At 41.1% G+C, this 18,295-nt stretch overlaps 1 pseudogene; it reads left to right on the top strand.

Annotated features, from left to right (window-relative positions):
* Nucleotides 1–2,141: 2,141 nt before the first annotated feature.
* The window catches only part of LOC127918128 (janus kinase and microtubule-interacting protein 3-like), a 37,091-nt pseudogene continuing 20,937 nt past the window's right edge, over nt 2,142–18,295 (top strand).

The raw sequence follows: 18,295 nt of genomic DNA, 5'->3' as shown, positions 1-18,295 counted from the left end.
ATAACAGAACAACAGTCTCATGTACAGGTTTCCCCTAGTTTATAACAGAACAACAGTCTCATGTACTGGTTTCCCCTAGTTTATAACAGAACAACAGTCTCATGTACTGGTTTCCCCTAGTTTATAACAGAACAACAGTCTCATGTACAGGTTTCCCCTAGTTTATAACAGAACAACAGTCTCATGTACTGGTTTCCCCTAGTTTATAACAGAACAACAGTCTCATGTACTGGTTTCCCCTAGTTTATAACAGAACAACAGTCTCATGTACAGGTTTCCCCTAGTTTATAACAGAACAACAGTCTCATGTACTGGTTTCCCCTAGTTTATAACAGAACAACAGTCTCATGTACTGGTTTCTCCTAGTTTACATGACCTATATTTCCTTTTATTTAGTGAGTTTCTCTGTTGGCTTCCTGACAGGTTGATTTGTGATGTAGCTAAATGCTCGCTGGGTTGGGACTGTTGTGAATAGAAGCATGCAGAATTGCAGATATCCTTTAGAGCTGGGTAATGTGTGCTTTTCCCCGGACATTACCAGGACTATTTCATGTCATTTCACTGAGATTGGTTTGTTGTGATCTCGTTGAATGTGACCCTAGACTGTTGATGCTGCAAGGCAACACAAGTGTGTTCTGTAAAATGAATTGATTACAGGAAAGAAACAGTAGATCTGTGGGGGGAATCTTATTGTGTTTCTAATGTTTAGTAGCTACAGGATGCACCAAGGAAGCTCCTGTTTGTTCTCTGAATGGCCAATCAAACAGGGCGGGGCTTGTGGCTGGTCTTGCCAACCTTTTTTCATGGTGACAGCTGAACAGAACAGTAGCCTACTGTGTGTGTGCATGATGTGGCTCTGTGTGTGTGTGTGTGTGTGTGAGACTTATATGCATGCACACTCATGCTCGACTGTTCTCCTCTGTTCTGTTCTCTTCTGTTCTCTTCTGTTCTGTTTTCCTCTGTTCTGTTCTGTTCTCCTCTGCTCTGTTCTGTTTTCCTCTGTTCTGTTTTCCTCTGTTCTGTTCTGTTCTGTTCTGTTCTGTTCTGTTCTGTTCTGTTCTGTTCTCCTCTGTTCTGTTCTGTTCTCCTCTGTTCTGTTCTGTTCCCTCTGTTCTGTTCTCTCCTCTGTTCTGTTCTGTTCTGTTCTCCTCTGTTCTGTTCTGTTCCCTCTGTTCTGTTCTGTTCTGTTCTGTTCTGTTCTGTTCTCCTCTGTTCTGTTCTGTTCTCCTCTGTTCTGTTCTGTTCTCCTCTGTTCTGTTCTGTTCTCCTCTGTTCTGTTCTCCTCTGTTCTGTTCTCCTCTGTTCTGTTCTCCTCTGTTCTCTGTTCTGTTCTCCTCTGTTTTCCTCTGTTCTGTTCTCCTCTGTTCTGTTCTGTTCTCCTCTGTTCTGTTCTGTTCTGTTTTCTCCTCTGTTCTGCTCTCCTCTGTTCTGTTCTCCTCTGTTCTGTTCTCCTCTGTTCTGTTCTGTTCTCCTCTGTTCTGTTCTCCTCTGTTCTGTTCTGTCTCTGTTCTCCTCTGTTCTGTTCTCCTCTGTTCTGTTCTGTTCTCCTCTGTTCTGTTCTGTTCCCTCTCTGTTCTGTTCTCCTCTGTTCTGTTTCTCTGTTCTGTTCTGTTCTCTTTCTCCTCTGTTCTGTTCTGTTCTCCTCTGTTATTTCTGTTCTGTTCTCCTCTGTTCTGTTCTGTTCTCCTCTGTTCTGTTTCTTCTGTTCTGTTCTCCTCTGTTCTGTTCTGTTCTCCTCTGTTCTGTTCTCCTCTGTTCTGTTCTCCTCTGTTCTGTTCTCCTCTGTTCTGTTCTCCTCTGTTCTCTGTTCTGTTCTGTTCTCCTCTGTTCTCCTCTGTTCTGTTCTGTTCTCCTCTGTTCTCCTCTGTTCTCCTCTGTTCTCCTCTGTTCTCCTCTGCTCTGTTCTCTGTTTGTTCTCCTCTCCTCTGTTCTCCTCTGTTCTCCTCTGTTCTGTTCTCCTCTGTTCTCCTCTCCTCTGTTCTCTTCTGTTCTGTTCTCCTCTGTTCTCATTCTGTTCTCCTCTCCCCTGTTCTCCTCTCCTCTGTTCTCTCTGTTCTCCTCTCCTCTGTTCTCATTTGTTCTCCTCTCCTCTGTTCTCCTCTCCTCTGTTCTCCTCTCCTCTGTTCTGCTCTGCTCTGTAGATGGATGAGATTAAGGTAAAAGACAGAGCATGCTGTGTGCTGGGGAAGGAGCTGGGTGTTCAGGCTGGACACACTCAGAGGCTCCAGCTGCAGAAGGAGGCTGTGGATGAGCAGCTAGCCCAGATCAGAAGCAGGGAGGTTGGTGCTGACACCTCCACAGCCCCAAACGAGACGCTCCTTACCCCAGTGGTGCAGGAGACACCTCAGAGAGCCTCGTAAGCAATCTCTCTCCCTCCATCTCCCCTCTCACTACTGCATAATGCAGGCTACCCCTCTATCTAGCCTCTCACTGCTGCGTCATGCAGGCTATCTATAGACCTACCTCCACAAACGCAAGGCCCTTTGTTGCCTTTGCAACTTTAAATCTAGCTAACGTGTTTATTTTGCTTTCTTTGTGCTTCACCTTCATTATCTGTTTCTAGACGCTTAAATGTTCTGAGATCTGCCTGGCTGTAGATGTTCTCTATTACTGCTCCTCCCTGTTCTGTTCTGCACCTGTTCCTCTGTTCTGTTCTCCTCTGTTTTCTGTTCTGTTCTGTTCTCCTCTGTTCTGTTTCTGTTCTGTTCTCTGTTCTGTTCTCCAGCTCCTCTGTCCTCTAACCTCTGTTTTCCTCTGTTCTGTTTATCCTCTGTTCTCCAGTCCATCTGTTCTCCTCTTTCTGTTCTGTTCTCCTCTGTCTGTTCTGCCTATTTAGCAGTTCCCTCTGTTCTCCTCTCTGTCTATTACTGCACTTACCTGTTCTGTCCCTGTTCTGTTCTCCCCTGTTCTGCACCAGTCCATGTTCTCCTTTACTGTCTATCCTGTTCTCCCAGCACCAGTCCTGGCGTTCATCTGCAATCTTCCTTTACTGTCTATTCCTGCTGTTCTCCAGCACCCTCTGTCCTCTGCCTCTGTTCTGTTCTCCTCTGGTCTCATCTAGGACCTCTTTTCTCTGTTCTGTTCAGCACCAGTCCATCTAATCTCCCTTTTGTCTGTTTGCACCCAGTTCCAGTTCTCCTCTGTTTACTGTCTCTTACTGTTCTGTTCCAGTCCTCTGTTTCCTTTACTGTCTATTCTCTCTGCCCCTCTAATTTCCTCTGTTCTGTTTTCCTCTGCAGCACCAGTCCTGTTCACTCCTTTACTGTCTATTACTGCCTCCTGTTCCCTCTAACCTCTGTTTACTGTCTGCACCCAGCTACTCTGTTCCCTTTACTGTCTATTACTGCACCCAGCACCAGTCCAGTTCTCCTCTAACCAGTTCTGTTCTGTCCCTTTACTGTCTATTACTGCACCCAGTTCTCCTCTAATCTCCTTTCTGTCTCCTTGTTCTGTTCTCCCAGCACCAGTCCTCTCTCTGCCTGTTCCTTTTTCTCTGTTCACTGTTTACTCATCTAATCTCCCTTCTGTTGTCTACCACCCTCCAGTCTCATCTAATCTCCTCTTTACTGTCTATTCTGCTCCCAGCACCAGTCCTCTCACCTTCCTTTACTGTCTATTCCTGCACCCAGCACTGTCCTCTGTTCACTCTGTTCCTTCCTTCTCTCTGTTCTCACTGTTATTCCTCCTCCCAGCACCAGTCCTCTCACCTTCCTTTACTGTCTATTCCTCCTCCCAGCACCAGTCCTCTAACCTTCCTTTACTGTCTATTCTCCTCCCAGTTCCAGTCCTCTATTCCTTTACTGTCATTCCTCCTCCCAGCACCAGTCCTCTCACCTTCCTTTACTGTCTATTCCTCCTCCCAGCACCAGTCCTCTCACCTTCCTTTACTGTCTATTCCTCCTCCTAGCACCAGTCCTCTCACCTTCCTCTCACCTTCCTTTACTGTCTATTCCTCCTCCCAGCACCAGTCCTCTAACCTTCCTTTACTGTCTATTCCTCCTCCAGCACCAGTTTAAATCCTACTGTCTAAGCACCAGTGCCTCTAACCTTTTTACTGTCTATTCCTCCTTTGTGCTCTCACCTTCCTTTACTGTATTCCTCCTCCCAGCACCAGTCCTCTCCCTCCATTCCTTTACTGTCTATTCCTCCTCCCAGCACCAGTCCTCTCACTTCCTTTACTGTCTATTCCTGCCTCCCAGCACCAGTCCTCTAACCTCTCCTTTACTGTCTATTCCTGTTTCTAGACCCAGCACCAGTCTGCCTTCCTTTACTGCCTATTTTCTCTATTACTGCACCCAGCACCAGTCCTCTAACCTCCCTTTACTGCCTATTACTGCACCCAGCACCAGTCCATCTAATCTCCCTTTACTGTCTATTACTGCACCCAGCACCAGTCCTCTCACCTCCCTTTACTGTCTATTACTGCACCCAGCACCAGTCCTCTAACCTTCCTTTAATGTCTATTCCTCCACCCAGCACCAGTCCTCTCACCTTCCTTTACTGTCTATTCCTCCACCCAGCACCAGTCCTCTAACCTTCCTTTACTGTCTATTCCTCCACCCAGCACCAGTCCTCTAACCTTCCTTTAATGTCTATTCCTCCACCCAGCACCAGTCCTCTAACCTTCCTTTACTGTCTATCTGCAGATGTTCTCTACTGTTGAAAGATGTCTCCTGCACCACTGAATCAGGAATTCTTGAGACGTTTATAGATGGTTTTGTTTCGATCTCGTTCTGTCGTCTTCAGCTCTTTATTTTTATATTTTCTAATATATAAATATATATATGAATCTCTGAATTTTAAACACAGTGGATACTAAAGTCTGCACATTTCAATGTTTTATTAATATTTTACAGCAAATTCCTTGTAATCAAATTCACACGCGTCACCATTCCCTGTTGAAGAACTAAATGTGTTTATGTCCGAGCTGTTCTTGCCTGCTGTGCACCAGTCCGTGGCCTGTGACTTCCTCAATCTATAAGCACATCACCTGAACGCCTTCACACTGTCACCAATATTCACACTCCCTTACACTCACCTACTCATGCTTACAGAGTAGACACCTGTTATTTCAACAGGCTACTTACTTATTGTTATCGGCATGCCTCTCAATGTAGTTAGTCTCTTCTCACAGCTGCTGTGTCTGAGCGCCATGAGCCAGGAGTAGCTGGGGCCAGCTTTGGGGTCAATTCCAATTCAAGTCAGTCAATTCAGGAAGTAAATTGACATTTCAATTCAATAATATATATATTTTTTAAAGGCATCTTATTTTCAATGACATCTCAATAAACTGAAAAGGAGAAGATATTTGTTTTTAAATGTTCAATTCAAATCATTTCCTGAATTGACTTGCTTTCAGTTCAAAAGGACCCCAACCCTGATGAGTAGCAAGCAAGGCTGCACTGTAATAAACACCATAGTAAGCGACCGTAGCCTATTGAATAGTGTTTCCATTTTCACGGCAGAAAATGGATGGATGTTTTTTATTTTTCTGTTTATTATTTGTTCTGTGTAAGAATGAATGTACCCACTGTCCACTTTATTACACTGTTATTTAGATAAATCCATGTCAACAGGAACCCAGAAGTTTCCGGGTGTTTTTTACCACATTAACAGGCGTTTCTACATGGAGCGTTTACAGTGAAAGTCCATAGGGCTTTTAGTGGGGTTCAGTGGGTGAGGTCTAATACACTGTAATAATATAGCCTGGGGATGGTGTTTGAGGTTATTCCCAGTAATCTGCAGTTGGTGTGTGTTTCAGGAACAGCAGTTAGATGAGAAGGACGCGCGGCGCTTCCAGCTGAAGATCGCTGAGCTGAGTGCCGTCATCCGCAAACTGGAGGACCGTAACGCCCTCTTGTCAGAGGAAAGAAATGAACTGGTGAGCCGTTCTGACGTCTTCCAATCACAGGTATAAACCGGCTGGTTCCAGCCCTGAATGCTGATTGGCTGGAGGACCGCATGCCCTCCTGTTTGGTTCTGGTATAACAACCCGGTTTGATATTGGATCCGTTTGGTTCTGGTATAACAACCAGGTTTGGTATTGGATCAGTTTGGTTCTGGTATAACAACCAGGTTTGGTATTGGATCAGTTTGGTTCTGGTATAACAACCCGGTTTGGTATTGGATCAGTTTGGTTCTGGTATAACAACCAGGTTTGGTATTGGATCAGTTTGGTTCTGGTATAACAACCAGGTTTGGTATTGGATCAGTTTGGTTCTGGTATAACAACCAGGTTTGGTATTGGATCAGTTTGGTTCTGGTAAAACAACCAGGTTTGGTATTGGATCAGTTTGGTTCTGGTATAACAACCAGGTTTGGTTTGGATCAGTTTGGTTCTGGTATAACAACCAGGTTTGGTAAAAAACAACCAGGTTTGGTATTGGATCAGTTTGGTTCTGGCTTAAAAAACAGGTTTGGTATTGGATCAGTTTGGTTCTGGTATAACAACCAGGTTTGGTATTGGATCAGTTTGGTTCTGGTATAACAACCAGGTTTGGTATTGGATCAGTTTGGTTCTGGTATAACAACCAGGTTTGGTATTGGATCAGTTTGGTTCTGGTATAACAACCAGGTTTGGTATTGGATCAGTTTGGTTCTGGTATAACAACCAGGTTTGGTATTGGATCAGTTTGGTTCTGGTATAACAACCAGGTTTGGTATTGGATCAGTTTGGTTCTGGTATAACAACCAGGTTTGGTATTGGATCAGTTTGGTTCTGGTATAACAACCAGGTTTGGTATTGGATCAGTTTGGTTCTGGTATAACAACCAGGTTTGGTATTGGATCAGTTTGGTTCTGGTATAACAACCAGGTTTGGTATTGGATCAGTTTGGTTCTGGTATAACAACCAGGTTTGGTATTGGATCAGTTTGGTTCTGGTATAACAACCAGTTTGGTATTGGATCAGTTTGGTTCTGGTTAACAACCAGGTTTGGTAAAGTTTGGTTCTGGTATAACAACCAGGTTTGGTATTGGATCAGTTTGGTTCTGGCTTAAAAACAGTTTGGTATTGGATCAGTTTGGTTCTGGCTTAAAAAACAGGTTTGGTATTGGATCAGTTTGGTTCTGGCTTAAAAACAGGTTTGGTATTGGATCAGTTTGGTTCTGGCTTAAAAAACAGGTTTGGTATTGGATCAGTTTGGTTCTGGCTTAAAAACAGGTTTGGTATTGGATCAGTTTGGTTCTGGATTAAAAAACAGGTTTGGTATTGGATCAGTTTGGTTCTGGCTTAAAAAAACAGGTTTGGTATTGGATCAGTTTGGTTCTGGATTAAAAAACAGGTTTGGTATTGGATCAGTTTGGTTCTGGCTTAAAAAACAGGTTTGGTATTGGATCAGTTTGGTTCTGGCTTAAAAAACAGGTTTGGTATTGGATCAGTTTGGTTCTGGCTTAAAAAACAGGTTTGGTATTGGATCAGTTTGGTTCTGGCTTAAAAACAGGTTTGGTATTGGATCAGTTTGGTTCTGGCTTAAAAAACAGGTTTGGTATTGGATCAGTTTGGTTCTGGATTAAAAAAACAGTTTTGGTATTGGATCAGTTTGGTTCTGGCTTAAAAAACAGGTTTGATATTGGATCCGTTTGGTTCTGGCTTAAAAAACAGGTTTGGTATTGGATCAGTTTGGTTCTGGCAACCTTGTTTTAATTTTGCGTCAACAACATAGTGAGTGTTACTTTACTCACCGCGGACGGCCACCACCGTTTACTCACTTTTCTGTTCCACCACATCACTGCCTGTCAAGCTGAGAACCTTCCTGTCATTGCAATACGTTCTCACTTATTTAAAGAGCTTCTAAGCCGAGTTTACGGGACCATTTCACCAGTTCCAATACAAGCTGAGAACCTTCCTGTCATTGCAATACGTTCTCAATTATTTAAAGAGCTTCTAAGCCGAGTTTACGGGACCATTTCACCAGTTCCAATACAAGCTGAGAACCTTCCTGTCATTGCAATACGTTCTCACTTATTTAAAGAGCTTCTAAGCCGAGTTTGGGACCATTTCACCAGTTCCAATACAAGCTGAGAACCTTCCTGTTGCAATACGTTCTCACTTATTTAAAGAGCTTCTAAGCCGTCAACGGGACCATTTCACCAGTTCCAATACAAGCTGAGAACCTTCCTGTCATTGCAATACGTTCTCACTTATTTAAAGAGCTTCTAAGCCGAGTTTACGGGACCATTTCACCAGTTCCAATACAAGCTGAGAACCTTCCTGCCATTTGCAATACGTTCTCACTTATTTAAAGAGCTTCTAAGCCGAGTTTACGGGACCATTTCACCAGTTCCAATACAAGCTGAGAACCTTCCTGTCATTGCAATGTTCTCACTTATTTAAAGAGCTTCTAAGCCGAGTTTACGGGACCATTTCACCAGTTCCAATACAAGCTGAGAACCTTCCTGCCATTGCAATACGTTCTCACTTATTTAAAGAGCTTCTAAGCCGAGTTTACGGGACCATTTCACCAGTTCCAATACAAGCTGAGAACCTTCCTGTCATTGCAATACGTTCTCACTTATTTAAAGAGCTTCTAAGCCGAGTTTACGGGACCATTTCACCAGTTCCAATACAAGCTGAGAACCTTCCTGCCATTGCAATACGTTCTCACTTATTTAAAGAGCTTCTAAGCCGAGTTTACGGGACCATTTCACCAGTTCCAATACAAGCTGAGAACCTTCCTGTCATTGCAATCTCACTTATTTAAAGAGCTTCTAAGCCGAGTTTACGGGACCATTTCACCAGTTCCAATACAAGCTGAGAACCTTCCTGTCATTGCAATACGTTCTCACTTATTTAAAGAGCTTCTAAGCCTTTCACCAGTTCCAATACAAGCTGAGAACCTTCCTGTCATTGCAATACGTTCTCACTTATTTAAAGAGCTTCTAAGCCGAGTTTACGGGACCATGTCATCGGTCCCAATACAAGAACCAATGCCGTTTCAAATCCAGATGTTAATGATCACATACACACAGTTAGCAGATGTTATTGGTCACATACACATGGTTAGCAGATGTTAATGATCACATACACATGGTTAGCAGATGTTATTGGTCACATACACATGGTTAGCAGATGTTATTGGTCACATACACATGGTTAGCAGATGTTAATGATCACATACACACAGTTAGCAGATGTTATTGGTCACATACACATGGTTAGCAGATGTTATTGGTCACATACACACGGTTAGCAGATGTTAATGGTCACATACACACGGTTAGCAGATGTTAATGCGAGTGTAGCGAAATGCTTGTGCTTCTAGTTCCAACAGTGCAGTAATATCTAACAACTAATATCTAACAATTTCACAACAACTATCTAATACACACAAATCTAAAGGGATGGAATAAGAATATGTACATATAAATATATGGATGAGTGATGACTGAGCGGCAAAGGCAAGATGCAATAGATTGTCTAAAATACAGTGTATACACATGAGATGAGTAAATAAGATATGTAAACATTAAAGTGGCATTAGTATCAAACTCCAGGCCGTGGTCAGATGACATGAACATAGAGTTCTTTTGGCCAATCACACCAGCAGTGAGTTTGGTGTTTAGAAACAGAAGCATATGCAGAAAGTTACCTCATACCTAAGGTACAATATGGTAGTAGATCATTGATGTTATGGTATAATATGGTAGTGGATCATTGAGGTTATGGTAGAATATGGTGGTTATGTTATGTTCTGGTAAAATATGGTAGTGGATCATTGATGTTATGGTAGAATATGGTAGTGGATCATTGATGTTATGGTATAATATGGTAGTGGATCATTGATGTTATGGTAAAATATGGTGGTGGATCATTGATGTTATGGTAGAATATGGTGGATCATTGATGTTATGGTAAAATATGGTGGATCATTTATGTTATGGTAAAATATGGTGGATCATTGATGTTATGTTATAATATGGTAGTGGATCATTGATGTTATGGTATAATATGGTAGTGATGTTATGGTAAAATATGGTGGATCATTGATGTTATGGTAGAATATGGTGGTGGATCAATGATGTTATGGTATAATATGGTGGATCATTGATGTTATGGTATAATATGGTAGTGGATCATTGATGTTATGGTATAATATGGTAGTGGATCATTGATGTTATGGTATAATATGGTGGTGGATCATTGATGTTCTGGTATAATATGGTGGATCATTGATGTTCTGGTATAATATGGTAGTGGATCATTGATGTTATGGTATAATATGGTAGTGGATCATTGATGTTATGGTATAATATGGTAGTGGATCATTGATGTTCTGGTATAATATGGTAGTGGATCATTGATGTTATGGTATAATATGGTGGTGGATCATTGATGTTATGGTATAATATGGTGGTGGATCATTGATGTTATGGTATAAAATGGTAGTAGATCATTGATATAATATGGTGGATCAATGATGTTATGGTATAATATGGTAGTGGATCATTGATGTAATGGTAAAATATGGTAGTGGATCATTGATGTTATGGTATAATATGGTAGTAGATCATTGATGTTATGGTATAATATGGTAGTAGATCATTGATGTTATGGTATAATATGGTAGTGGATCATTGATGTTATGGTATAATATGGTAGTGGATCATTGATGTTATGGTATAATATGGTAGTAGATCATTGATGTTATGGTATAATATGGTAGTGGATCATTGATGTTATGGTATAATATGGTAGTGGATCATTGATGTTATGGTATAATATGGTAGTGGATCATTGATGTTATGGTATAATATGGTAGTGGATCATTGATGTTATGGTATAATATGGTAGTGGATCATTGATGTTATGGTATAATATGGTAGTGGATCAATGATGTTATGGTATAATATGGTGGTGGATCATTGATGTTCTGGTATAATATGGTGGATCATTGATGTTCTGGTATAATATGGTAGTGGATCATTGATGTTATGGTATAATATGGTAGTGGATCATTGATGTTATGGTATAATATGGTGGTGGATCATTGATGTTATGGTATAATATGGTAGTGGATCATTGATGTTATGGTATAATATGGTAGTGGATCATTGATGTTATGGTATAATATGGTAGTGGATCATTGATGTTATGGTAGAATATGGTAGTGGATCATTGATGTTATGGTAGAATATGGTAGTGGATCATTGATGTTATGGTAGAATATGGTAGTGGATCATTGATGTTATGGTATAATATGGTAGTAGATCATTGATGTTATGGTAGAATATGGTAGTGGATCATTGATGTTATGGTATAATATGGTGGATCATTGATGTTATGGTATAATATGGTAGTAGATCATTGATGTTATGGTATAATATGGTAGTGGATCATTGATGTTATGGTATAATATGGTAGTGGATCATTGATGTTATGGTATAATATGGTAGTGGATCATTGATGTTATGGTATAATATGGTAGTGGATCATTGATGTTATGGTAGAATATAATATGATAGTGGATCATTGATGTTATGGTATAATATGGTAGTGGATCATTGATGTTATGGTAGAATATGGTAGTGGATCATTGATGTTATGGTAGAATATGGTAGTGAATCATTGATGTTATGGTATAATATGGTGAATCATTGATGTTATGGTATAATATGGTGGATCATTGATGTTATGGTATAATATGGTAGTAGATCATTGATGTTATGGTATAATCATTGATGTTCTGGTAGAATCATTGATCATGTTATGGTATAATATGGTAGTGGATCATTGATGTTCTGGTATAATATGGTAGTAGATCATTGATGTTATGGTATAATATGGTAGTAGATCATTGATGTTATGGTATAATATGGTAGTAGATCATTGATGTTATGGTATAATATGGTAGTGGATCATTGATGTTATGGTATAATATGGTGGATCATTGATGTTATGGTATAATATGGTAGTAGATCATTGATGTTATGGTATAATATGGTAGTAGATCATTGATGTTATGGTATAATATGGTAGTGGATCATTGATGTTATGGTAAAATATGGTAGTGGATCAATGATGTTATGTTCTGGTAGAATATGGTAGTGGATCATTGATGTTATGGTATAATATGGTGGTGGATCATTGATGTTATGGTATAATATGGTAGTGGATCATTGATGTTATGGTATAATATGGTAGTGGATCATTGATGTTCTGGTATAATATGGTAGTAGATCATTGATGTTATGGTATAATATGGTAGTGTTCTGATCATTGATGTTATGGTATAATATGGTATATGGTAGTAGATCATTGATGTTATGGTATAATATGGTAGTAGATCATTGATGTTATGGTATAATATGGTGGATCATTGATGTTATGGTATAATATGGTAGTAGATCATTGATGTTATGGTATAATATGGTAGTAGATCATTGATGTTATGGTATAATATGGTAGTGGATCATTGATGTTATGGTAAAATATGGTAGTGGATCAATGATGTTATGTTCTGGTAGAATATGGTAGTGGATCATTGATGTTATGGTATAATATGGTGGTGGATCATTGATGTTATGGTATAATATGGTAGTGGATCATTGATGTTATGGTATAATATGGTAGTGGATCATTGATGTTCTGGTATAATATGGTAGTAGATCATTGATGTTATGGTATAATATGGTAGTAGATCATTGATGTTATGGTATAATATGGTAGTAGATCATTGATGTTATGGTATAATATGGTGGTGGATCATTGATGTTCTGGTATAATATGGTAGTAGATCATTAATGTTATGGTATAATATGGTGGATCATTGATGTTCTGGTATAATATGGTAGTAGATCATTAATGTTATGGTATAATATGGTGGATCATTGATGTTCTGGTATAATATGGTGGTGGATCATTGATGTTATGGTAGAATATGGTAGTAGATCATTGATGTTATGGTATAATATGGTAGTGGATCATTGATGTTATGGTAGAATATGGTGGATCATTGATGTTATGGTATAATATGGTGGTGGATCATTGATGTTATGGTATAATATGGTGGTGGATCATTGATGTTATGGTATAATATGGTAGTGGATCATTGATGTTATGGTATAATATGGTAGTGGATCATTGATGTTATGGTATAATATGGTGGTGGATCATTGATGTTATGGTAGAATATGGTAGTGGATCATTGATGTTATGGTATAATATGGTAGTGGATCATTGATGTTATGGTATAATATGGTGGTGGATCATTGATGTTATGGTATAATATGGTAGTGGATCATTGATGTTATGGTATAATATGGTAGTGGATCATTGATGTTATGGTATAATATGGTGGTGGATCATTGATGTTATGGTAGAATATGGTAGTGGATCATTGATGTTATGGTATAATATGGTGGTGGATCATTGATGTTATGTTCTGGTATAATATGGTAGTGGATCATTGATGTTATGGTATAATATGGTAGTGGATCATTGATGTTCTGGTATAATATGGTGGTGGATCATTGATGTTATGTTCTGGTATAATATGGTAGTGGATCATTGATGTTCTGGTATAATATGGTAGTGGATCATTGATGTTATGGTAGAATATGGTAGTGGATCATTGATGTTATGGTATAATATGGTAGTGGATCATTGATGTTATGGTATAATATGGTAGTGGATCATTGATGTTATGGTATAATATGGTGGTGGATCATTGATGTTATGGTATAATATGGTAGTGGATCATTGATGTTCTGGTATAATATGGTAGTGGATCATTGATGTTATGGTATAATATGGTAGTGGATCATTGATGTTATGGTATAATATGGTGGTGGATCATTGATGTTATGGTATAATATGGTGGTGGATCATTGATGTTATGGTATAATATGGTAGTGGATCATTGATGTTATGGTATAATATGGTAGTGGATCATTGATGTTATGGTAGAATATGGTAGTGGATCATTGATGTTATGGTAGAATATGGTAGTGGATCATTGATGTTATGGTAGAATATGGTGGATCATTGATGTTATGGTATAATATGGTGGTGGATCATTGATGTTATGGTATAATATGGTAGTGGATCATTGATGTTCTGGTATAATATGGTGCCGATAATTGTGGACCTGACTGTGTCTGTGTCTAGCAGCAGCGCCCGCGAGAGGCAGAGGGCCCCTGCTGGACAAGAACGATACTGATGACGTGTGTGTGTGTGTGTGTGTGTGTGTGTGTGTGTGTGTGTGTGTGTGTGTGTGTGTGTGTGTGTGTGTGTGTGTGTGTGTGTGTGAGTTTGATGCTGTGTGTATGTGTGTTTGATGCTGTTTTTGTGTGTGTGTGTGTGTGTGTGTGTCTAACCGAAGCGCCTAAGAGAGGCAGAGAGACAGTTTATACCCCTGCTGGACAAGAATGATACTGATGGTGTGTGTGTGTGTCCGTCTAGCCGAAGCGCCTAAGAGAGTCAGAGAGCCAGTTTATGCCCCTGCTGGACAAGAACGATACTGATGGTGTGTGTGTGTGTGTGTGTGTCCGTCTAGCTGAAACGCCTAAGAGAGGCAGAGAGCCAGTTTATGCCCCTGCTGGATAAGAACAAGAGGCTGAGCAGGAAGAATGAGGAGCTGGCCCACGCATTCAGACGCATGGAGAACAAACTACGCTTCATTACAGAGGAGAACATGGAAATGGTACAGCACACATACACACACACCACTGTCTCATACACACACACACACACACTGTCTCACACACACACACACACACACACACACACACACACACACACACACACTCACACACACACACACACACACACTGTCACACACACACACACACACACACTGTATGTGTACATACACACATATACACAACACACACATACACATTGTCAGTGTTTTTTTTATTGGTCCTGTGCAGTTGTAAATCAAACACATACATGTGTATACCCCAAATGTGTTTTCAATTTCAACATATTTTATAAGAAATAGTGAATCATGCAAGGGTGCCGATATATATCACTGCACCTGTGAACACTGGCTACCTGAACACAGTAAGTCTCTTGTGACAGAGAGATAACAGAACACTGGCTACCTTTACACAGTAATCCTGAATGCTAATGTCTTGTGACAGAGAGATAACAGAACACTGGCTACTGTCTCATCAGAACCACAGTAATCTGTCTTCAGCCCAACACAGAGAGATAACAGAACACTGGCTACATTGAACACAGTACAGTAATGTCTTGTGACAGAGAGATAACAGAACACTGGCTACCTCATGAACACAGTACAGTAATGTCTTGCCCAACACACTGACAGAGAGATAATCAGAACACTGGCTCATCAGCCCAACACAGTACAGCCCAATGTCTTGTCAGCCCAACAGAGAGCCCATAATCAGCCCAACACTGGCTGCCTTTATAAAAGGGTGGGTCTAATCCTGAATGCTGATTGGTCATCAGCCCAACACCGCATTCAGCCCAATCCACTGTCTCATCAGCCCAATCAACTGTCTCATCACCGGCTAAGTCTCATCAGCCTAAAATGCCTATTTACTCTGTCTCCATCAACTGCCCATCCACTGTCTCATCAGCCCAATCCACTGTCTCATCAGCCCAACACACTGTCTCATCAGCCCAACACACTGTCTCATCAGCCCAACACACTGTCTCATCAGCCCAACACACTGTCTCATCAGCCCAATCCACTGTCTCATCAGCCCAACACACTGTCTCATCAGCCCAACACACTGTCTCATCAGCCCAACACACTGTCTCATCAGCCCAACACACTGTCTCATCAGCCCAACACACTGTCTCATCAGCCCAACACACTGTCTCATCAGCCCAACACACTGTCTCATCAGCCCAACTGTCTCATCAAAACTGTCTCATCAGCCCAACACACTGTCTCATCAGCCCAACACACTGTCTCATCAGCCCAACACACTGTCTCATCAGCCCAACACACTGTCTCATCAGCCCAACACACTGTCTCATCAGCCCAACACACTGTCTCATCAGCCCAACACACTGTCTCATCAGCCCAACACACTGTCTCATCAGCCCAACACACTGTCTCATCAGCCCAACACACTGTCTCATCAGCCCAACACACTGTCTCATCAGCCCAACACACTGTCTCATCAGCCCAACACACTGTCTCATCAGCCCAACACACTGTCTCATCAGCCCAATCCACTGTCTCATCAGCCCAACACACTGTCTCATCAGCCCAACACACTGTCTCATCAGCCCAACACACTGTCTCATCAGCCCAACACACTGTCTCATCAGCCCAACACACTGTCTCATCAGCCCAACACACTGTCTCATCAGCCCAACCACTGTCTCATCAGCCCAACACACTGTCTCATCAGCCCAACACACTGTCTCATCAGCCCAACACACTGTCTCATCAGCCCAACACACTGTCTCATCAGCCCAACACACTGTCTCATCAGCCCAATCCACTGTCTCATCAGCCCAATCCACTGTCTCATCAGCCCAACACACTGTCTCATCAGCCCAATCCACTGTCTCATCAGCCCAACACACTGTCTCATCAGCCCAACACACTGTCTCATCAGCCCAACACACTGTCTCATCAGCCCAACACACTGTCTCATCAGCCCAACACACTGTCTCATCAGCCCAACACACTGTCTCATCAGCCCAATCCACTGTCTCATCAGCCCTATCCACTGTCTCATCAGCCCAACACACTGTCTCATCAGCCCAACACACTGTCTCATCAGCCCAACACACTGTCTCATCAGCCCAACACACTGTCTCATCAGCCCAACACACTGTCTCATCAGCCCAACACACTGTCTCATCAGCCCAACACACTGTCTCATCAGCCCAACACACTGTCTCATCAGCCCAACACACTGTCTCATCAGCCCAACACACTGTCTCATCAGCCCAACACACTGTCTCATCAGCCCAACACACTGTCTCATCAGCCCAACACACTGTCTCATCAGCCCTATCCACTGTCTCATCAGCCCTATCCACTGTCTCATCAGCCCAGCCAGGCAATTTCTGAACTATAAAAAGCATCTAGACATTATCTCACATGTCTTTTAGACTAACATTTAACAACAGTGAATTGTATAAACCTTGCTGTCTGTCTCTCCGACATTTGCAACATTGTTTCAATATTTAAATGAGATCTCCAGCTGACCCGTAGTAATGAACGAGTCTGGAGTCGGACGAGACAGACAGGCAGCGTTTCTCAGCCAGTCCAAATCATGAATCAGCATCATTTTATTCGATATATAAAAAAGAAATGTAAATTGCAAAAAAGGTCAAACGAAGAAGGTCGAAGTGCAGCTAGTTTTGCAGTCTTTCCATCTTCAGTTTGAAGTGATTGTGTTTTGCTGTGTTGTTGGCTATAGCTCCTCTGATCAACAGTGTCCTGACGAGAGAGCACGTTTTCTATGCCAGGCAAAATCGCGCCTCATTAGTTCATTGTTATGGATGAACTAGTATGAATAAATTAATAACTTAATCAAAATAACTGTTTTTTAAATGAAAATGTATCAATAATTATTTGAATAATTTGGTTGCCCGTATAAAAGTGACAATGGGCCTTTTTTATTTAACCAGGCAAGTCAGTTAAGAACAAATTCTTATTTTCAATGACGGCCTGGGAACAGTGGGTTAACTGCCTGTTCAGAACGAAGATTTGTACCTTGTCAGCTCGGGGTTTGAACACGCAACCTTTGGTTACTAGTCCAACGCTCTAACCACTAGGCTACCCTGCCGCCTAACAACACCTGGGCCGATATATCCTCCAAACACCGGCTTCTGGGGCATTATCACTTAATTAGCATAGAGTACAGTAACTTCTAGTGACAGAGAGTTAACAGAACACTGACTGCCCTTATTAACACAGTACAGTAATCCCTTGTGACAAGAGAGTTAACATGAATCAAGTGGAGTAGCTGACTAGTGCATAGAGATTTGGTTCTTCAGATTTCAGAAAATGCCTCAAATTGAATATCTTTCTTGTTTTTAAAGCTGCAATATGTCACTTTTTGGGCGACCTGACTAAAATCACATAGAAATACGAGTTATAGATCTGTCATTCTCATTGAAAACAAGTCTAAGAAGCGGTAGATCTGTTCTATGTGCTTTTCTTCTATGCTTCCTGTTCATAAGTTTCTTTTTTGCATCTTTTACTTTCGGTTTTTGTACATCAGCTGAATATACAATATTTTTGGTTGATGGTACAATGGATTCTTCCGACTGTACATTGCTTGTTTTGCTTGTTTTGCTTGTTTTGTCACATAAACTGACAATCGGCGAGCTATTAGAATTTTAGCAACCAGGAAA

This window comes from Oncorhynchus keta, unplaced genomic scaffold (assembly GCF_023373465.1).
Source record: "Oncorhynchus keta strain PuntledgeMale-10-30-2019 unplaced genomic scaffold, Oket_V2 Un_contig_1324_pilon_pilon, whole genome shotgun sequence".
Classification (NCBI taxonomy): domain Eukaryota; kingdom Metazoa; phylum Chordata; class Actinopteri; order Salmoniformes; family Salmonidae; genus Oncorhynchus; species Oncorhynchus keta.
Note: the sequence above shows the minus strand (reverse complement) of the source record. Positions and strands in the feature narration are given on the sequence as shown.